This window comes from Paralichthys olivaceus, chromosome 5, assembly GCF_024713975.1.
Source record: "Paralichthys olivaceus isolate ysfri-2021 chromosome 5, ASM2471397v2, whole genome shotgun sequence".
NCBI classification, from domain to species: Eukaryota; Metazoa; Chordata; class Actinopteri; order Pleuronectiformes; family Paralichthyidae; genus Paralichthys; species Paralichthys olivaceus.
The window spans coordinates 27,944,786-27,965,251 of record NC_091097.1 but is presented as its reverse complement, the minus strand read 5'-3'; the positions used below and the strand labels follow the sequence as shown (position 1 = coordinate 27,965,251).

The 20,466-nt window shown below is 43.6% G+C and overlaps 1 protein-coding gene and 24 non-coding genes across 25 annotated transcripts in view; 13 read left to right on the top strand and 12 right to left on the bottom strand.

Annotated features, from left to right (window-relative positions):
• Positions 1-20,466, bottom strand: part of LOC109642464 (G2/M phase-specific E3 ubiquitin-protein ligase) — a 333,983-nt gene that overhangs the window by 161,395 nt on the left and 152,122 nt on the right. The window lies entirely within an intron of this gene.
• Positions 457-538, top strand: trnas-gcu (transfer RNA serine (anticodon GCU)). Its single transcript has one exon. It is a non-coding gene; the product is annotated as a tRNA-Ser (tRNA).
• On the bottom strand, positions 949-1,021 carry trnaa-agc (transfer RNA alanine (anticodon AGC)). The gene has a single exon. It is a non-coding gene; the product is annotated as a tRNA-Ala (tRNA).
• Positions 1,991-2,072, top strand: trnas-gcu (transfer RNA serine (anticodon GCU)). Its single transcript has one exon. It is a non-coding gene; the product is annotated as a tRNA-Ser (tRNA).
• Positions 2,477-2,549, bottom strand: trnaa-agc (transfer RNA alanine (anticodon AGC)). The gene has a single exon. It is a non-coding gene; the product is annotated as a tRNA-Ala (tRNA).
• trnas-gcu (transfer RNA serine (anticodon GCU)) lies at positions 3,519-3,600 on the top strand. Its single transcript has one exon. It is a non-coding gene; the product is annotated as a tRNA-Ser (tRNA).
• trnaa-agc (transfer RNA alanine (anticodon AGC)) lies at positions 4,001-4,073 on the bottom strand. Its single transcript has one exon. It is a non-coding gene; the product is annotated as a tRNA-Ala (tRNA).
• Positions 5,049-5,130, top strand: trnas-gcu (transfer RNA serine (anticodon GCU)). The gene has a single exon. It is a non-coding gene; the product is annotated as a tRNA-Ser (tRNA).
• On the bottom strand, positions 5,541-5,613 carry trnaa-agc (transfer RNA alanine (anticodon AGC)). The gene has a single exon. It is a non-coding gene; the product is annotated as a tRNA-Ala (tRNA).
• Positions 6,589-6,670, top strand: trnas-gcu (transfer RNA serine (anticodon GCU)). Its single transcript has one exon. It is a non-coding gene; the product is annotated as a tRNA-Ser (tRNA).
• trnaa-agc (transfer RNA alanine (anticodon AGC)) lies at positions 7,064-7,136 on the bottom strand. The gene has a single exon. It is a non-coding gene; the product is annotated as a tRNA-Ala (tRNA).
• trnas-gcu (transfer RNA serine (anticodon GCU)) lies at positions 8,112-8,193 on the top strand. Its single transcript has one exon. It is a non-coding gene; the product is annotated as a tRNA-Ser (tRNA).
• trnaa-agc (transfer RNA alanine (anticodon AGC)) lies at positions 8,598-8,670 on the bottom strand. Its single transcript has one exon. It is a non-coding gene; the product is annotated as a tRNA-Ala (tRNA).
• On the top strand, positions 9,642-9,723 carry trnas-gcu (transfer RNA serine (anticodon GCU)). Its single transcript has one exon. It is a non-coding gene; the product is annotated as a tRNA-Ser (tRNA).
• Positions 10,124-10,196, bottom strand: trnaa-agc (transfer RNA alanine (anticodon AGC)). Its single transcript has one exon. It is a non-coding gene; the product is annotated as a tRNA-Ala (tRNA).
• trnas-gcu (transfer RNA serine (anticodon GCU)) lies at positions 11,172-11,253 on the top strand. Its single transcript has one exon. It is a non-coding gene; the product is annotated as a tRNA-Ser (tRNA).
• Positions 11,664-11,736, bottom strand: trnaa-agc (transfer RNA alanine (anticodon AGC)). The gene has a single exon. It is a non-coding gene; the product is annotated as a tRNA-Ala (tRNA).
• Positions 12,707-12,788, top strand: trnas-gcu (transfer RNA serine (anticodon GCU)). Its single transcript has one exon. It is a non-coding gene; the product is annotated as a tRNA-Ser (tRNA).
• trnaa-agc (transfer RNA alanine (anticodon AGC)) lies at positions 13,199-13,271 on the bottom strand. Its single transcript has one exon. It is a non-coding gene; the product is annotated as a tRNA-Ala (tRNA).
• Positions 14,242-14,323, top strand: trnas-gcu (transfer RNA serine (anticodon GCU)). Its single transcript has one exon. It is a non-coding gene; the product is annotated as a tRNA-Ser (tRNA).
• Positions 14,734-14,806, bottom strand: trnaa-agc (transfer RNA alanine (anticodon AGC)). The gene has a single exon. It is a non-coding gene; the product is annotated as a tRNA-Ala (tRNA).
• trnas-gcu (transfer RNA serine (anticodon GCU)) lies at positions 15,777-15,858 on the top strand. Its single transcript has one exon. It is a non-coding gene; the product is annotated as a tRNA-Ser (tRNA).
• trnaa-agc (transfer RNA alanine (anticodon AGC)) lies at positions 16,269-16,341 on the bottom strand. Its single transcript has one exon. It is a non-coding gene; the product is annotated as a tRNA-Ala (tRNA).
• Positions 17,312-17,393, top strand: trnas-gcu (transfer RNA serine (anticodon GCU)). Its single transcript has one exon. It is a non-coding gene; the product is annotated as a tRNA-Ser (tRNA).
• trnas-gcu (transfer RNA serine (anticodon GCU)) lies at positions 18,847-18,928 on the top strand. Its single transcript has one exon. It is a non-coding gene; the product is annotated as a tRNA-Ser (tRNA).

The following is a 20,466-nucleotide window of genomic DNA, read 5'->3' as shown; positions in this document are numbered from 1 at the left end:
CAGGTATCATCAGCTATTCACACCTGTACTCAAGGAGCTCCAACACCCCATTGGTTGGAGTGAGGTTAAACAACCTGCATGTTTAACACAACAAGTCTGAGGATAGGTGAAGATCCTAGAGTGATAAAATAGCCAAAACCTCCCACAAGTCTGTAAGAACTAAAGAAGCCTCTTGGATGACAAGTGAAACATCTTCAAGAAACACAAGCAAGTGCAGTGGCCTATGTACACATGTACAATACCAGAAAACATTAGCTAGAGTCCTGTAATCCCAAAATTGTACCCCAAGAATGAACTGCTAATCCATTGTGCTCTGCACGCGTGGGCTAGAATCATGTTTTTTCAGCAATAGTTTTTTTTCTTTTACTTGGGTTCACAGCCACATGTCACCATTGTAACAACTCTCTTAAAAACAGGAAGAGTTTGACTTTCAGGACATAAATTTGCTCTGAATAGGACGAGGTGGCCGAGTGGTCAAGGCGATGGACTGCTAATCCATTGTGCTCTGCATGCGTGGGTTCGAATCCCATCCTCGTCGTAGTCAACTCTAAATAACTGAATATTATGATCATTATCTCAAATGCAGTATTGCTGTTTCGTGTAGTGAGAAAACTATTAACCAGGACCCTCAACATAGTTACCTCTTCTGAATGTCTTACCTCCTTGAAATGACAGACCGGAAACAAGTTAGTGAAGAAAAATTAGCGTTTACTGAGTGTCAAAGTAAGGTGATAGGCCAACATGTGCTGTCAGGAGAAATGTCCGTCCCCCTTGGTGGTGACACTGCAATTGTCTGAGCCTCACTGGAGGGATGGTACACCATTTCTCTGAATCATATCACTCCATGGCGCAAAAACAGGTATTGTATCTCATTTTAGAAGAAGACCTTGTCAAACAGAATTTCCAAACTTGCTCTACCAGAGTAATATTAAGATATTGAACCTTCTCTGGAGAATGTGGGCATCGATCCCACTACCTCTCGCATGCTAAGCGAGCGCTCTACCATTTGAGCTAATTCCCCATCTGGAGAGATGTCTGCACAACACTTAGTCTGCCAGTCTCCTCTGAGGTCCTGTGATGAGCGTCTTCATTCATTATTCTCGGGAATGTGATCAATGTTAGGACAGAACACATACATGCTGAACAGGTTGGAATTTGATGTTAATGATGTGCCACAGAAGACCTGTTTGCCAAGGGGAATTAGCTCAAATGGTAGAGTGCTCGCTTCGCATGTGAGAGGTAGTGGGATCGATGCCCACATTCTCCACTATTGAACTGTTAGTTCCTCTTTGTGGGTGACATCCACTGTCTTGTACCTCAACGTAAAACATGTCAGTATCAAACCCCTGCACACAAGTGTGCATAGGCTTGCTTTGGTTTCTTGAAAACAGGTCACTTCTCTTTCTAGATCCTCCTTTAGGTTCTAACATAGTAGTGGGAGAATTCAGCTATTTCACCTCTGTGGCCCTTTGCCTATCCTGAGATTGCTTGTGACCCTACTGCGTCACACCATAGCAGGGTGGGTCAAAGGCTTACAGGTATCATCAGCTATTCACACCTGTACTCAAGGAGCTCCAACACCCCATTGGTTGGTGTGAGGTTAAACAACCTGCATGTTTAACACAACAAGTCTGAGGATAGGTGAAGATCCTAGAGTGATAAAATAGCCAAAACCTCCCACAAGTCTGTTAGAACTAAAGAAGCCTCTTGGATGACAAGTGAAACATCTTCAAGAAACACAAGCAAGTGCAGTGGCCTATGTACACATGTACAATACCAGAAAACATTAGCTAGAGTCCTGTAATCCCAAAATTGTACCCCAAGAATGAACTGCTAATCCATTGTGCTCTGCACGCGTGGGCTAGAATCATGTTTTTCAGCAATAGTTTTTTTTCTTTTACTTGGGTTCACAGCCACATGTCACCATTGTAACAACTCTCTTAAAAACAGGAAGAGTTTGACTTTCAGGACATAAATTTGCTCTGAATAGGACGAGGTGGCCGAGTGGTCAAGGCGATGGACTGCTAATCCATTGTGCTCTGCACGTGTGGGTTCGAATCTCGTCGTAGTCAACTCTAAATAACTGAATATTATGATCATTATCTCAAATGCAGTATTGCTGTTTCGTGTAGTGAGAAAACTATTAACCAGGACCCTCAACATAGTTACCTCTTCTGAATGTCTTACCTCCTTGAAATGACAGACCGGAAACAAGTTAGTGAAGAAAAATTTGCGTTTACTCAGTGTCAAAGTAAGGTGATAGGCCAACATGTGCTGTCAGAAGAAATGTCCGTCCCCCTTGGTGGTGACACTGCAATTGTCTGAGCCTCACTGGAGGGATGGTACACCATTTCTCTGAATCATATCACTCTATGGCGCAAAAACAGGTACTGTATCTCATTTTAGAAGAAGACCTTGTCAAACGGAATTTCCAAACTTGCTCTACCAGAGTAAAATTAAGATATTGAACCCTCTCTGGAGAATGTGGGCATCGATCCCACTACCTCTCGCATGCTAAGCGAGCGCTCTACCATTTGAGCTAATTCCCCATCTGGAGAGATGTCTGCACAACACTTAGTCGCCCAGTCTCCTCTGAGGTCCTGTGATGAGCGTCTTCATTCATTATTCTCGGGAATGTGATCAATGTTAGGACAGAACACATACATGCTGAACAGGTTGGAATTTGATGTTAATGATGTGCCACAGAAGACCTGTTTGCCATGGGGAATTAGCTCAAATGGTAGAGCGCTCGCTTTGCATGTGAGAGGTAGTGGGATCGATGCCCACATTCTCCACTATTGAACTGTTAGTTCCTCTTTGTGGGTGACATCCACTGTCTTGTACCTCAACGTAAAACATGTCAGTATCAAACCCCTGCACACAAGTGTGCATAGGCTTGCTTTGGTTTCTTGAAAACAGGTCACTTCTCTTTCTAGATCCTCCTTTAGGTTCTAACATAGTAGTGGGAGAATTCAGCTATTTCACCTCTGTGGCCCTTTGCCTATCCTGAGATTGCTTGTGACCCTAATGCGTCACACCATAGCAGGGTGGGTCAAAGGCTTACAGGTATCATCAGCTATTCACACCTGTACTCAAGGAGCTCCAACACCCCATTGGTTGGTGTGAGGTTAAACAACCTGCATGTTTAACACAACAAGTCTGAGGATAGGTGAAGATCCTAGAGTGATAAAATAGCCAAAACCTCCCACAAGTCTGTTAGAACTAAAGAAGCCTCTTGGATGACAAGTGAAACATCTTCAAGAAACACAAGCAAGTGCAGTGGCCTATGTACACATGTACAATACCAGAAAACATTAGCTAGAGTCCTGTAATCCCAAAATTGTACCCCAAGAATGAACTGCTAATCCATTGTGCTCTGCACGCGTGGGCTAGAATCATGTTTTTCAGCAATAGTTTTTTTTCTTTTACTTGGGTTCACAGCCACATGTCACCATTGTAACAACTCTCTTAAAAACAGGAAGAGTTTGACTTTCAGGACATAAATTTGCTCTGAATAGGACGAGGTGGCCGAGTGGTCAAGGCGATGGACTGCTAATCCATTGTGCTCTGCACGTGTGGGTTCGAATCTCGTCGTAGTCAACTCTAAATAACTGAATATTATGATCATTATCTCAAATGCAGTATTGCTGTTTCGTGTAGTGAGAAAACTATTAACCAGGACCCTCAACATAGTTACCTCTTCTGAATGTCTTACCTCCTTGAAATGACAGACCGGAAACAAGTTAGTGAAGAAAAATTAGCGTTTACTGAGTGTCAAAGTAAGGTGATAGGCCAACATGTGCTGTCAGGAGAAATGTCCGTCCCCCTTGGTGGTGACACTGCAATTGTCTGAGCCTCACTGGAGGGATGGTACACCATTTCTCTGACGCAAAAACATGGCGCAAAAACAGGTACTGTATCTCATTTTAGAAGAAGACCTTGTCAAACAGAATTTCCAAACTTGCTCTACCAGAGTAAAATTAAGATATTGAACCCTCTCTGGAGAATGTGGGCATCGATCCCACTACCTCTCGCATGCTAAGCGAGCGCTCTACCATTTGAGCTAATTCCCCATCTGGAGAGATGTCTGCACAACACTTAGTCGCCCAGTCTCCTCTGAGGTCCTGTGATGAGCGTCTTCATTCATTATTCTCGGGAATGTGATCAATGTTAGGACAGAACACATACATGCTGAACAGGTTGGAATTTGATGTTAATGATGTGCCACAGAAGACCTGTTTGCCATGGGGAATTAGCTCAAATGGTAGAGTGCTCGCTTTGCATGTGAGAGGTAGTGGGATCGATGCCCACATTCTCCACTATTGAACTGTTAGTTCCTCTTTGTGGGTGACATCCACTGTCTTGTACCTCAACGTAAAACATGTCAGTATCAAACCCCTGCACACAAGTGTGCATAGGCTTGCTTTGGTTTCTTGAAAACAGGTCACACTCAATATCTTTCTAGATCCTCCTTTAGGTTCTAACATAGTAGTGGGAGAATTCAGCTATTTCACCTCTGTGGCCCTTTGCCTATCCTGAGATTGCTTGTGACCCTAATGCGTCACACCATAGCAGGGTGGGTCAAAGGCTTACAGGTATCATCAGCTATTCACACCTGTACTCAAGGAGCTCCAACACCCCATTGGTTGGTGTGAGGTTAAACAACCTGCATGTTTAACACAACAAGTCTGAGGATAGGTGAAGATCATAGAGTGATAAAATAGCCAAAACCTCCCACAAGTCTGTTAGAACTAAAGAAGCCTCTTGGATGACAAGTGAAACATCTTCAAGAAACACAAGCAAGTGCAGTGGCCTATGTACACATGTACAATACCAGAAAACATTAGCTAGAGTCCTGTAATCCCAAAATTGTACCCCAAGAATGAACTGCTAATCCATTGTGCTCTGCACGCGTGGGCTAGAATCATGTTTTTTCAGCAATAGTTTTTTTTCTTTTACTTGGGTTCACAGCCACATGTCACCATTGTAACAACTCTCTTAAAAACAGGAAGAGTTTGACTTTCAGGACATAAATTTGCTCTGAATAGGACGAGGTGGCCGAGTGGTCAAGGCGATGGACTGCTAATCCATTGTGCTCTGCACGCGTGGGTTCGAATCCCATCCTCGTCGTAGTCAACTCTAAATAACTGAATATTATGATCATTATCTCAAATGCAGTATTGCTGTTTCGTGTAGTGAGAAAACTATTAACCAGGACCCTCAACATAGTTACCTCTTCTGAATGTCTTACCTCCTTGAAATGACAGACCGGAAACAAGTTAGTGAAGAAAAATTAGCGTTTACTGAGTGTCAAAGTAAGGTGATAGGCCAACATGTGCTGTCAGGAGAAATGTCCGTCCCCCTTGGTGGTGACACTGCAATTGTCTGAGCCTCACTGGAGGGATGGTACACCATTTCTCTGAATCATATCACTCCATGGCGTAAAAACAGGTATTGTATCTCATTTTAGAAGAAGACCTTGTCAAACAGAATTTCCAAACTTGCTCTACCAGAGTAATATTAAGATATTGAACCTTCTCTGGAGAATGTGGGCATCGATCCCACTACCTCTCGCATGCTAAGCGAGCGCTCTACCATTTGAGCTAATTCCCCATCTGGAGAGATGTCTGCACAACACTTAGTCGCCCAGTCTCCTCTGAGGTCCTGTGATGAGCGTCTTCATTCATTATTCTCGGGAATGTGATCAATGTTAGGACAGAACACATACATGCTGAACAGGTTGGAATTTGATGTTGATGATGTGCCACAGAAGACCTGTTTGCCAAGGGGAATTAGCTCAAATGGTAGAGTGCTCGCTTTGCATGTGAGAGGTAGTGGGATCGATGCCCACATTCTCCACTATTGAACTGTTAGTTCCTCTTTGTGGGTGACATCCACTGTCTTGTACCTCAACGTAAAACATGTCAGTATCAAACCCCTGCACACAAGTGTGCATAGGCTTGCTTTGGTTTCTTGAAAACAGGTCACACTCAATATCTTTCTAGATCCTCCTTTAGGTTCTAACATAGTAGTGGGAGAATTCAGCTATTTCACCTCTGTGGCCCTTTGCCTATCCTGAGATTGCTTGTGACCCTAATGCGTCACACCATAGCAGGGTGGGTCAAAGGCTTACAGGTATCATCAGCTATTCACACCTGTACTCAAGGAGCTCCAACACCCCATTGGTTGGTGTGAGGTTAAACAACCTGCATGTTTAACACAACAAGTCTGAGGATAGGTGAAGATCCTAGAGTGATAAAATAGCCAAAACCTCCCACAAGTCTGTTAGAACTAAAGAAGCCTCTTGGATGACAAGTGAAACATCTTCAAGAAACACAAGCAAGTGCAGTGGCCTATGTACACATGTACAATACCAGAAAACATTAGCTAGAGTCCTGTAATCCCAAAATTGTACCCCAAGAATGAACTGCTAATCCATTGTGCTCTGCACGCGTGGGCTAGAATCATGTTTTTTCAGCAATAGTTTTTTTTCTTTTACTTGGGTTCACAGCCACATGTCACCATTGTAACAACTCTCTTAAAAACAGGAAGAGTTTGACTTTCAGGACATAAATTTGCTCTGAATAGGACGAGGTGGCCGAGTGGTCAAGGCGATGGACTGCTAATCCATTGTGCTCTGCACGCGTGGGTTCGAATCCCATCCTCGTCGTAGTCAACTCTAAATAACTGAATATTATGATCATTATCTCAAATGCAGTATTGCTGTTTCGTGTAGTGAGAAAACTATTAACCAGGACCCTCAACATAGTTACCTCTTCTGAATGTCTTACCTCCTTGAAATGACAGATCGGAAACAAGTTAGTGAAGAAAAATTTGCGTTTACTGAGTGTCAAAGTAAGGTGATAGGCCAACATGTGCTGTCAGGAGAAATGTCCGTCCCCCTTGGTGGTGACACTGCAATTGTCTGAGCCTCACTGGAGGGATGGTACACCATTTCTCTGACGCAAAAACAGGTACTGTATCTCATTTTAGAAGAAGACCTTGTCAAACAGAATTTCCAAACTTGCTCTACCAGAGTAAAATTAAGATATTGAACCCTCTCTGGAGAATGTGGGCATCGATCCCACTACCTCTCGCATGCTAAGCGAGCGCTCTACCATTTGAGCTAATTCCCCATCTGGAGAGATGTCTGCACAACACTTAGTCGCCCAGTCTCCTCTGAGGTCCTGTGATGAGCGTCTTCATTCATTATTCTCGGGAATGTGATCAATGTTAGGACAGAACACATACATGCTGAACAGGTTGGAATTTGATGTTGATGATGTGCCACAGAAGACCTGTTTGCCATGGGGAATTAGCTCAAATGGTAGAGTGCTCGCTTTGCATGTGAGAGGTAGTGGGATCGATGCCCACATTCTCCACTATTGACCTGTTAGTTCCTCTTTGTGGGTGACATCCACTGTCTTGTACCTCAACGTAAAACATGTCAGTATCAAACCCCTGCACACAAGTGTGCATAGGCTTGCTTTGGTTTCTTGAAAACAGGTCACACTCAATATCTTTCTAGATCCTCCTTTAGGTTCTAACATAGTAGTGGGAGAATTCAGCTATTTCACCTCTGTGGCCCTTTGCCTATCCTGAGATTGCTTGTGACCCTAATGCGTCACACCATAGCAGGGTGGGTCAAAGGCTTACAGGTATCATCAGCTATTCACACCTGTACTCAAGGAGCTCCAACACCCCATTGGTTGGTGTGAGGTTAAACAACCTGCATGTTTAACACAACAAGTCTGAGGATAGGTGAAGATCCTAGAGTGATAAAATAGCCAAAACCTCCCACAAGTCTGTTAGAACTAAAGAAGCCTCTTGGATGACAAGTGAAACATCTTCAAGAAACACAAGCAAGTGCAGTGGCCTATGTACACATGTACAATACCAGAAAACATTAGCTAGAGTCCTGTAATCCCAAAATTGTACCCCAAGAATGAACTGCTAATCCATTGTGCTCTGCACGCGTGGGCTAGAATCATGTTTTTTCAGCAATAGTTTTTTTTCTTTTACTTGGGTTCACAGCCACATGTCACCATTGTAACAACTCTCTTAAAAACAGGAAGAGTTTGACTTTCAGGACATAAATTTGCTCTGAATAGGACGAGGTGGCCGAGTGGTCAAGGCGATGGACTGCTAATCCATTGTGCTCTGCACGTGTGGGTTCGAATCTCGTCGTAGTCAACTCTAAATAACTGAATATTATGATCATTATCTCAAATGCAGTATTGCTGTTTCGTGTAGTGAGAAAACTATTAACCAGGACCCTCAACATAGTTACCTCTTCTGAATGTCTTACCTCCTTGAAATGACAGACCGGAAACAAGTTAGTGAAGAAAAATTTGCGTTTACTGAGTGTCAAAGTAAGGTGATAGGCCAACATGTGCTGTCAGGAGAAATGTCCGTCCCCCTTGGTGGTGACACTGCAATTGTCTGAGCCTCACTGGAGGGATGGTACACCATTTCTCTGAATCATATCACTCCATGGCGCAAAAACAGGTATTGTATCTCATTTTAGAAGAAGACCTTGTCAAACGGAATTTCCAAACTTGCTCTACCAGAGTAAAATTAAGATATTGAACCCTCTCTGGAGAATGTGGGCATCGATCCCACTACCTCTCGCATGCTAAGCGAGCGCTCTACCATTTGAGCTAATTCCCCATCTGGAAAGATGTCTGCACAACACTTAGTCGCACAGTCTCCTCTGAGGTCCTGTGATGAGCGTCTTCATTCATTATTCTCGGGAATGTGATCAATGTTAGGACAGAACACATACATGCTGAACAGGTTGGAATTTGATGTTAATGATGTGCCACAGAAGACCTGTTTGCCATGGGGAATTAGCTCAAATGGTAGAGCGCTCGCTTTGCATGTGAGAGGTAGTGGGATCGATGCCCACGTTCTCCACTATTGAACTGTTAGTTCCTCTTTGTGGGTGACATCCACTGTCTTGTACCTCAACGTAAAACATGTCAGTATCAAACCCCTGCACACAAGTGTGCATAGGCTTGCTTTGGTTTCTTGAAAACAGGTCACTTCTCTTTCTAGATCCTCCTTTAGGTTCTAACATAGTAGTGGGAGAATTCAGCTATTTCACCTCTGTGGCCCTTTGCCTATCCTGAGATTGCTTGTGACCCTAATGCGTCACACCATAGCAGGGTGGGTCAAAGGCTTACAGGTATCATCAGCTATTCACACCTGTACTCAAGGAGCTCCAACACCCCATTGGTTGGTGTGAGGTTAAACAACCTGCATGTTTAACACAACAAGTCTGAGGATAGGTGAAGATCCTAGAGTGATAAAATAGCCAAAACCTCCCACAAGTCTGTTAGAACTAAAGAAGCCTCTTGGATGACAAGTGAAACATCTCCAAGAAACACAAGCAAGTGCAGTGGCCTATGTACACATGTACAATACCAGAAAACATTAGCTAGAGTCCTGTAATCCCAAAATTGTACCCCAAGAATGAACTGCTAATCCATTGTGCTCTGCACGCGTGGGCTAGAATCATGTTTTTTCAGCAACAGTTTTTTTTTCTTTTACTTGGGTTCACAGCCACATGTCACCATTGTAACAACTCTCTTAAAAACAGGAAGAGTTTGACTTTCAGGACATAAATTTGCTCTGAATAGGACGAGGTGGCCGAGTGGTCAAGGCGATGGACTGCTAATCCATTGTGCTCTGCACGTGTGGGTTCGAATCTCGTCGTAGTCAACTCTAAATAACTGAATATTATGATCATTATCTCAAATGCAGTATTGCTGTTTCGTGTAGTGAGAAAACTATTAACCAGGACCCTCAACATAGTTACCTCTTCTGAATGTCTTACCTCCTTGAAATGACAGATCGGAAACAAGTTAGTGAAGAAAAATTAGCGTTTACTGAGTGTCAAAGTAAGGTGATAGGCCAACATGTGCTGTCAGGAGAAATGTCCGTCCCCCTTGGTGGTGACACTGCAATTGTCTGAGCCTCACTGGAGGGATGGTACACCATTTCTCTGACGCAAAAACATGGCGCAAAAACAGGTACTGTATCTCATTTTAGAAGAAGACCTTGTCAAACAGAATTTCCAAACTTGCTCTACCAGAGTAAAATTAAGATATTGAACCCTCTCTGGAGAATGTGGGCATCGATCCCACTACCTCTCGCATGCTAAGCGAGCGCTCTACCATTTGAGCTAATTCCCCATCTGGAGAGATGTCTGCACAACACTTAGTCGCCCAGTCTCCTCTGAGGTCCTGTGATGAGCGTCTTCATTCATTATTCTCGGGAATGTGATCAATGTTAGGACAGAACACATACATGCTGAACAGGTTGGAATTTGATGTTAATGATGTGCCACAGAAGACCTGTTTGCCATGGGGAATTAGCTCAAATGGTAGAGTGCTCGCTTTGCATGTGAGAGGTAGTGGGATCGATGCCCACATTCTCCACTATTGAACTGTTAGTTCCTCTTTGTGGGTGACATCCACTGTCTTGTACCTCAACGTAAAACATGTCAGTATCAAACCCCTGCACACAAGTGTGCATAGGCTTGCTTTGGTTTCTTGAAAACAGGTCACACTCAATATCTTTCTAGATCCTCCTTTAGGTTCTAACATAGTAGTGGGAGAATTCAGCTATTTCACCTCTGTGGCCCTTTGCCTATCCTGAGATTGCTTGTGACCCTAATGCGTCACACCATAGCAGGGTGGGTCAAAGGCTTACAGGTATCATCAGCTATTCACACCTGTACTCAAGGAGCTCCAACACCCCATTGGTTGGTGTGAGGTTAAACAACCTGCATGTTTAACACAACAAGTCTGAGGATAGGTGAAGATCCTAGAGTGATAAAATAGCCAAAACCTCCCACAAGTCTGTTAGAACTAAAGAAGCCTCTTGGATGACAAGTGAAACATCTTCAAGAAACACAAGCAAGTGCAGTGGCCTATGTACACATGTACAATACCAGAAAACATTAGCTAGAGTCCTGTAATCCCAAAATTGTACCCCAAGAATGAACTGCTAATCCATTGTGCTCTGCACGCGTGGGCTAGAATCATGTTTTTTCAGCAATAGTTTTTTTTCTTTTACTTGGGTTCACAGCCACATGTCACCATTGTAACAACTCTCTTAAAAACAGGAAGAGTTTGACTTTCAGGACATAAATTTGCTCTGAATAGGACGAGGTGGCCGAGTGGTCAAGGCGATGGACTGCTAATCCATTGTGCTCTGCACGCGTGGGTTCGAATCCCATCCTCGTCGTAGTCAACTCTAAATAACTGAATATTATGATCATTATCTCAAATGCAGTATTGCTGTTTCGTGTAGTGAGAAAACTATTAACCAGGACCCTCAACATAGTTACCTCTTCTGAATGTCTTACCTCCTTGAAATGACAGACCGGAAACAAGTTAGTGAAGAAAAATTTGCGTTTACTGAGTGTCAAAGTAAGGTGATAGGCCAACATGTGCTGTCAGGAGAAATGTCCGTCCCCCTTGGTGGTGACACTGCAATTGTCTGAGCCTCACTGGAGGGATGGTACACCATTTCTCTGAATCATATCACTCCATGGCGTAAAAACAGGTATTGTATCTCATTTTAGAAGAAGACCTTGTCAAACAGAATTTCCAAACTTGCTCTACCAGAGTAATATTAAGATATTGAACCTTCTCTGGAGAATGTGGGCATCGATCCCACTACCTCTCGCATGCTAAGCGAGCGCTCTACCATTTGAGCTAATTCCCCATCTGGAGAGATGTCTGCACAACACTTAGTCGCCCAGTCTCCTCTGAGGTCCTGTGATGAGCGTCTTCATTCATTATTCTCGGGAATGTGATCAATGTTAGGACAGAACACATACATGCTGAACAGGTTGGAATTTGATGTTGATGATGTGCCACAGAAGACCTGTTTGCCAAGGGGAATTAGCTCAAATGGTAGAGTGCTCGCTTCGCATGTGAGAGGTAGTGGGATCGATGCCCACATTCTCCACTATTGAACTGTTAGTTCCTCTTTGTGGGTGACATCCACTGTCTTGTACCTCAACGTAAAACATGTCAGTATCAAACCCCTGCACACAAGTGTGCATAGGCTTGCTTTGGTTTCTTGAAAACAGGTCACTTCTCTTTCTAGATCCTCCTTTAGGTTCTAACATAGTAGTGGGAGAATTCAGCTATTTCACCTCTGTGGCCCTTTGCCTATCCTGAGAATGCTTGTGACCCTAATGCGTCACACCATAGCAGGGTGGGTCAAAGGCTTACAGGTATCATCAGCTATTCACACCTGTACTCAAGGAGCTCCAACACCCCATTGGTTGGTGTGAGGTTAAACAACCTGCATGTTTAACACAACAAGTCTGAGGATAGGTGAAGATCCTAGAGTGATAAAATAGCCAAAACCTCCCACAAGTCTGTTAGAACTAAAGAAGCCTCTTGGATGACAAGTGAAACATCTTCAAGAAACACAAGCAAGTGCAGTGGCCTATGTACACATGTACAATACCAGAAAACATTAGCTAGAGTCCTGTAATCCCAAAATTGTACCCCAAGAATGAACTGCTAATCCATTGTGCTCTGCACGCGTGGGCTAGAATCATGTTTTTTCAGCAATAGTTTTTTTTCTTTTACTTGGGTTCACAGCCACATGTCACCATTGTAACAACTCTCTTAAAAACAGGAAGAGTTTGACTTTCAGGACATAAATTTGCTCTGAATAGGACGAGGTGGCCGAGTGGTCAAGGCGATGGACTGCTAATCCATTGTGCTCTGCACGCGTGGGTTCGAATCCCATCCTCGTCGTAGTCAACTCTAAATAACTGAATATTATGATCATTATCTCAAATGCAGTATTGCTGTTTCGTGTAGTGAGAAAACTATTAACCAGGACCCTCAACATAGTTACCTCTTCTGAATGTCTTACCTCCTTGAAATGACAGACCGGAAACAAGTTAGTGAAGAAAAATTTGCGTTTACTGAGTGTCAAAGTAAGGTGATAGGCCAACATGTGCTGTCAGGAGAAATGTCCGTCCCCCTTGGTGGTGACACTGCAATTGTCTGAGCCTCACTGGAGGGATGGTACACCATTTCTCTGAATCATATCACTCCATGGCGTAAAAACAGGTATTGTATCTCATTTTAGAAGAAGACCTTGTCAAACAGAATTTCCAAACTTGCTCTACCAGAGTAATATTAAGATATTGAACCTTCTCTGGAGAATGTGGGCATCGATCCCACTACCTCTCGCATGCTAAGCGAGCGCTCTACCATTTGAGCTAATTCCCCATCTGGAGAGATGTCTGCACAACACTTAGTCGCCCAGTCTCCTCTGAGGTCCTGTGATGAGCGTCTTCATTCATTATTCTCGGGAATGTGATCAATGTTAGGACAGAACACATACATGCTGAACAGGTTGGAATTTGATGTTGATGATGTGCCACAGAAGACCTGTTTGCCAAGGGGAATTAGCTCAAATGGTAGAGTGCTCGCTTCGCATGTGAGAGGTAGTGGGATCGATGCCCACATTCTCCACTATTGAACTGTTAGTTCCTCTTTGTGGGTGACATCCACTGTCTTGTACCTCAACGTAAAACATGTCAGTATCAAACCCCTGCACACAAGTGTGCATAGGCTTGCTTTGGTTTCTTGAAAACAGGTCACTTCTCTTTCTAGATCCTCCTTTAGGTTCTAACATAGTAGTGGGAGAATTCAGCTATTTCACCTCTGTGGCCCTTTGCCTATCCTGAGAATGCTTGTGACCCTAATGCGTCACACCATAGCAGGGTGGGTCAAAGGCTTACAGGTATCATCAGCTATTCACACCTGTACTCAAGGAGCTCCAACACCCCATTGGTTGGTGTGAGGTTAAACAACCTGCATGTTTAACACAACAAGTCTGAGGATAGGTGAAGATCCTAGAGTGATAAAATAGCCAAAACCTCCCACAAGTCTGTTAGAACTAAAGAAGCCTCTTGGATGACAAGTGAAACATCTTCAAGAAACACAAGCAAGTGCAGTGGCCTATGTACACATGTACAATACCAGAAAACATTAGCTAGAGTCCTGTAATCCCAAAATTGTACCCCAAGAATGAACTGCTAATCCATTGTGCTCTGCACGCGTGGGCTAGAATCATGTTTTTTCAGCAATAGTTTTTTTTCTTTTACTTGGGTTCACAGCCACATGTCACCATTGTAACAACTCTCTTAAAAACAGGAAGAGTTTGACTTTCAGGACATAAATTTGCTCTGAATAGGACGAGGTGGCCGAGTGGTCAAGGCGATGGACTGCTAATCCATTGTGCTCTGCACGCGTGGGTTCGAATCCCATCCTCGTCGTAGTCAACTCTAAATAACTGAATATTATGATCATTATCTCAAATGCAGTATTGCTGTTTCGTGTAGTGAGAAAACTATTAACCAGGACCCTCAACATAGTTACCTCTTCTGAATGTCTTACCTCCTTGAAATGACAGATCGGAAACAAGTTAGTGAAGAAAAATTAGCGTTTACTGAGTGTCAAAGTAAGGTGATAGGCCAACATGTGCTGTCAGGAGAAATGTCCGTCCCCCTTGGTGGTGACACTGCAATTGTCTGAGCCTCACTGGAGGGATGGTACACCATTTCTCTGAATCATATCACTCCATGGTGCAAAAACAGGTATTGTATCTCATTTTAGAAGAAGACCTTGTCAAACAGAATTTCCAAACTTGCTCTACCAGAGTAAAATTAAGATATTGAGCCCTCTCTGGAGAATGTGGGCATCGATCCCACTACCTCTCGCATGCTAAGCGAGCGCTCTACCATTTGAGCTAATTCCCCATCTGGAGAGATGTCTGCACAACACTTAGTCGCCCAGTCTCCTCTGAGGTCCTGTGATGAGCGTCTTCATTCATTATTCTCGGGAATGTGATCAATGTTAGGACAGAACACATACATGCTGAACAGGTTGGAATTTGATGTTAATGATGTGCCACAGAAGACCTGTTTGCCATGGGGAATTAGCTCAAATGGTAGAGCGCTCGCTTTGCATGTGAGAGGTAGTGGGATCGATGCCCACATTCTCCACTATTGAACTGTTAGTTCCTCTTTGTGGGTGACATCCACTGTCTTGTACCTCAACGTAAAACATGTCAGTATCAAACCCCTGCACACAAGTGTGCATAGGCTTGCTTTGGTTTCTTGAAAACAGGTCACTTCTCTTTCTAGATCCTCCTTTAGGTTCTAACATAGTAGTGGGAGAATTCAGCTATTTCACCTCTGTGGCCCTTTGCCTATCCTGAGATTGCTTGTGACCCTAATGCGTCACACCATAGCAGGGTGGGTCAAAGGCTTACAGGTATCATCAGCTATTCACACCTGTACTCAAGGAGCTCCAACACCCCATTGGTTGGTGTGAGGTTAAACAACCTGCATGTTTAACACAACAAGTCTGAGGATAGGTGAAGATCCTAGAGTGATAAAATAGCCAAAACCTCCCACAAGTCTGTTAGAACTAAAGAAGCCTCTTGGATGACAAGTGAAACATCTTCAAGAAACACAAGCAAGTGCAGTGGCCTATGTACACATGTACAATACCAGAAAACATTAGCTAGAGTCCTGTAATCCCAAAATTGTACCCCAAGAATGAACTGCTAATCCATTGTGCTCTGCACGCGTGGGCTAGAATCATGTTTTTTCAGCAATAGTTTTTTTTCTTTTACTTGGGTTCACAGCCACATGTCACCATTGTAACAACTCTCTTAAAAACAGGAAGAGTTTGACTTTCAGGACATAAATTTGCTCTGAATAGGACGAGGTGGCCGAGTGGTCAAGGCGATGGACTGCTAATCCATTGTGCTCTGCACGCGTGGGTTCGAATCCCATCCTCGTCGTAGTCAACTCTAAATAACTGAATATTATGATCATTATCTCAAATGCAGTATTGCTGTTTCGTGTAGTGAGAAAACTATTAACCAGGACCCTCAACATAGTTACCTCTTCTGAATGTCTTACCTCCTTGAAATGACAGATCGGAAACAAGTTAGTGAAGAAAAATTAGCGTTTACTGAGTGTCAAAGTAAGGTGATAGGCCAACATGTGCTGTCAGGAGAAATGTCCGTCCCCCTTGGTGGTGACACTGCAATTGTCTGAGCCTCACTGGAGGGATGGTACACCATTTCTCTGAATCATATCACTCCATGGTGCAAAAACAGGTATTGTATCTCATTTTAGAAGAAGACCTTGTCAAACGGAATTTCCAAACTTGCTCTACCAGAGTAAAATTAAGATATTGAACCCTCTCTGGAGAATGTGGGCATCGATCCCACTACCTCTCGCATGCTAAGCGAGCGCTCTACCATTTGAGCTAATTCCCCATCTGGAGAGCTGTCTGCACAACACTTAGTCGCCCAGTCTCCTCTGAGGTCCTGTGATGAGCGTCTTCATTCATTATTCTCGGGAATGTGATCAATGTTAGGACAGAACACATACATGCTGAACAGGTTGGAATTTGATGTTAATGATGTGCCACAGAAGACCTGTTTGCCATGGGGAATTAGCTCAAATGGTAGAGCGCTCGCTTTGCATGTGAGAGGTAGTGGGATCGATGCCCACATTCTCCACTATTGAACTGTTAGTTCCTCTTTGTGGGTGACATCCACTGTCTTGTACCTCAACGTAAAACATGTCAGTATCAAACCCCTGCACACAAGTGTGCATAGGCTTGCTTTGGTTTCTTGAAAACAGGTCACTTCTCTTTCTAGATCCTCCTTTAGGTTCTAACATAGTAGTGGGAGAATTCAGCTATTTCACCTCTGTGGCCCTTTGCCTATCCTGAGATTGCTTGTGACCCTAATGCGTCACACCATAGCAGGGTGGGTCAAAGGCTTACAGGTATCATCAGCTATTCACACCTGTACTCAAGGAGCTCCAACACCCCATTGGTTGGTGTGAGGTTAAACAACCTGCATGTTTAACACAACAAGTCTGAGGATAGGTGAAGATCCTAGAGTGATAAAATAGCCAAAACCTCCCACAAGTCTGTTAGAACTAAAGAAGCCTCTTGGATGACAAGTGAAACATCTTTAAGAAACACAAGCAAGTGCAGTGGCCTATGTACACATGTACAATACCAGAAAACATTAGCTAGAGTCCTGTAATCCCAAAATTGTACCCCAAGAATGAACTGCTAATCCATTGTGCTCTGCACGCGTGGGCTAGAATCATGTTTTTTCAGCAATAGTTTTTTTTCTTTTACTTGGGTTCACAGCCACATGTCACCATTGTAACAACTCTCTTAAAAACAGGAAGAGTTTGACTTTCAGGACATAAATTTGCTCTGAATAGGACGAGGTGGCCGAGTGGTCAAGGCGATGGACTGCTAATCCATTGTGCTCTGCACGCGTGGGTTCGAATCCCATCCTCGTCGTAGTCAACTCTAAATAACTGAATATTATGATCATTATCTCAAATGCAGTATTGCTGTTTCGTGTAGTGAGAAAACTATTAACCAGGACCCTCAACATAGTTACCTCTTCTGAATGTCTTACCTCCTTGAAATGACAGATCGGAAACAAGTTAGTGAAGAAAAATTTGCGTTTACTGAGTGTCAAAGTAAGGTGATAGGCCAACATGTGCTGTCAGGAGAAATGTCCGTCCCCCTTGGTGGTGACACTGCAATTGTCTGAGCCTCACTGGAGGGATGGTACACCATTTCTCTGAATCATATCACTCCATGGCGTAAAAACAGGTATTGTATCTCATTTTAGAAGAAGACCTTGTCAAACAGAATTTCCAAACTTGCTCTACCAGAGTAAAATTAAGATATTGAACCCTCTCTGGAGAATGTGGGCATCGATCCCACTACCTCTCACATGCTAAGCGAGCGCTCTACCATTTGAGCTAATTCCCCATCTGGAGAGATGTCTGCACAACACTTAGTCGCCCAGTCTCCTCTGAGGTCCTGTGATGAGCGTCTTCATTCATTATTCTCGGGAATGTGATCAATGTTAGGACAGAACACATACATGCTGAACAGGTTGGAATTTGATGTTAATGATGTGCCACAGAAGACCTGTTTGCCATGGGGAATTAGCTCAAATGGTAGAGCGCTCGCTTTGCATGTGAGAGGTAGTGGGATCGATGCCCACATTCTCCACTATTGAACTGTTAGTTCCTCTTTGTGGGTGACATCCACTGTCTTGTACCTCAACGTAAAACATGTCAGTATCAAACCCCTGCACACAAGTGTGCATAGGCTTGCTTTGGTTTCTTGAAAACAGGTCACTTCTCTTTCTAGATCCTCCTTTAGGTTCTAACATAGTAGTGGGAGAATTCAGCTATTTCACCTCTGTGGCCCTTTGCCTATCCTGAGATTGCTTGTGACCCTAATGCGTCACACCATAGCAGGGTGGGTCAAAGGCTTACAGGTATCATCAGCTATTCACACCTGTACTCAAGGAGCTCCAACACCCCATTGGTTGGTGTGAGGTTAAACAACCTGCATGTTTAACACAACAAGTCTGAGGATAGGTGAAGATCCTAGAGTGATAAAATAGCCAAAACCTCCCACAAGTCTGTTAGAACTAAAGAAGCCTCTTGGATGACAAGTGAAACATCTTCAAGAAACACAAGCAAGTGCAGTGGCCTATGTACACATGTACAATACCAGAAAACATTAGCTAGAGTCCTGTAATCCCAAAATTGTACCCCAAGAATGAACTGCTAATCCATTGTGCTCTGCACGCGTGGGCTAGAATCATGTTTTTTCAGCAATAGTTTTTTTTCTTTTACTTGGGTTCACAGCCACATGTCACCATTGTAACAACTCTCTTAAAAACAGGAAGAGTTTGACTTTCAGGACATAAATTTGCTCTGAATAGGACGAGGTGGCCGAGTGGTCAAGGCGATGGACTGCTAATCCATTGTGCTCTGCACGCGTGGGTTCGAATCCCATCCTCGTCGTAGTCAACTCTAAATAACTGAATATTATGATCATTATCTCAAATGCAGTATTGCTGTTTCGTGTAGTGAGAAAACTATTAACCAGGACCCTCAACATAGTTACCTCTTCTGAATGTCTTACCTCCTTGAAATGACAGATCGGAAACAAGTTAGTGAAGAAAAATTTGCGTTTACTGAGTGTCAAAGTAAGGTGATAGGCCAACATGTGCTGTCAGGAGAAATGTCCGTCCCCCTTGGTGGTGACACTGCAATTGTCTGAGCCTCACTGGAGGGATGGTACACCATTTCTCTGAATCATATCACTCCATGGCGTAAAAACAGGTATTGTATCTCATTTTAGAAGAAGACCTTGTCAAACAGAATTTCCAAACTTGCTCTACCAGAGTAAAATTAAGATATTGAACCTTCTCTGGAGAATGTGGGCATCGATCCCACTACCTCTCGCTTGCGCCTGGTGTATCCCGTCTATTCCGCCAAAGTAAGCCCAGTGAGGGTTTACTTTGGGCTTACTTTTTGACCAATCACGCTCCTCCCTCTGTGGGCTTACTTTTGACCAATCACGTTCCTCCCTCTGTGGGTCATAGTTATCGGTGCCTGTTCTCCCGCTCCCTTCGATTTCCGCCGTGTTGAAGGTAAGTCGTGTTTTACTTTGTTACGCTGTTACGCTGTTGTACTAAAGCCGGAGTAGTGCCAGGAAAGACGTATAAGTATTGACTGTCTTTTTCTCATTTTCATTCAGAAAGATAGTGTTTTGCATCCTGTGCTACCGCTGTATCTTACTTTTCGGCGCCTGTTCCCCCGCTGCTATCGATTTCCGCCGTGTTCAAGGTGAGTCGTGTTTTACTTTGTTACGCGATAATTACGTATGAATTATGAGCGAAGCGCTGTTGTACTACAGCTGGAGCAGTGCCAGGAAAGACGTATAAGTATTGACTGTCTTTTTCTCATTTTCATTCAGAAAAATTGTGTTTTGCGTCCTGAGCTCCCGCTGTATTCCATTCATCCGCGCCCGCTAAGGTGAGTCGTGTTTTACTCTGTTATTGGAAGTAAACAGTAAGATCTGTAAAATATAAAAAGTTACAAATATCGCCTGATACGCGATAATTACGTGTGAATTGTGAGCGAAGCGCTGTTGTACTATAGCTGGAGCAGTGCCAGGAAAGACGTATAAGTATTGACTGTCTTTTTCTTATTTTCATTCAGAAAAAATGTACGCCTATCCAGTTTTTCACCGTGACTCAGCCAGGTCAACCAGACTGGTCATGGCGCCGTCGGAGGAGGCGAAGAACTGTGAAGGTGTTGAGTCTGGGAGGGCCAAACCCAGAGAGGAGGTGCTGGCAGAGGCCAGTTCTTTTGTCAGGGGTCATGGTGGAGACCCAACTGACATGTTTTTAATACTGGCTCACTGCAAACTTCAGTTTGGCAAATACCAGGGTAGGAGATTTAGATGGCTCCTTGAGAACAGCCTTGGCTATGCACTATATTTAGTGCAGAGCATTTCAAGGGACAAAGAGCATTCAAACCCCCTCTCTGAGAAC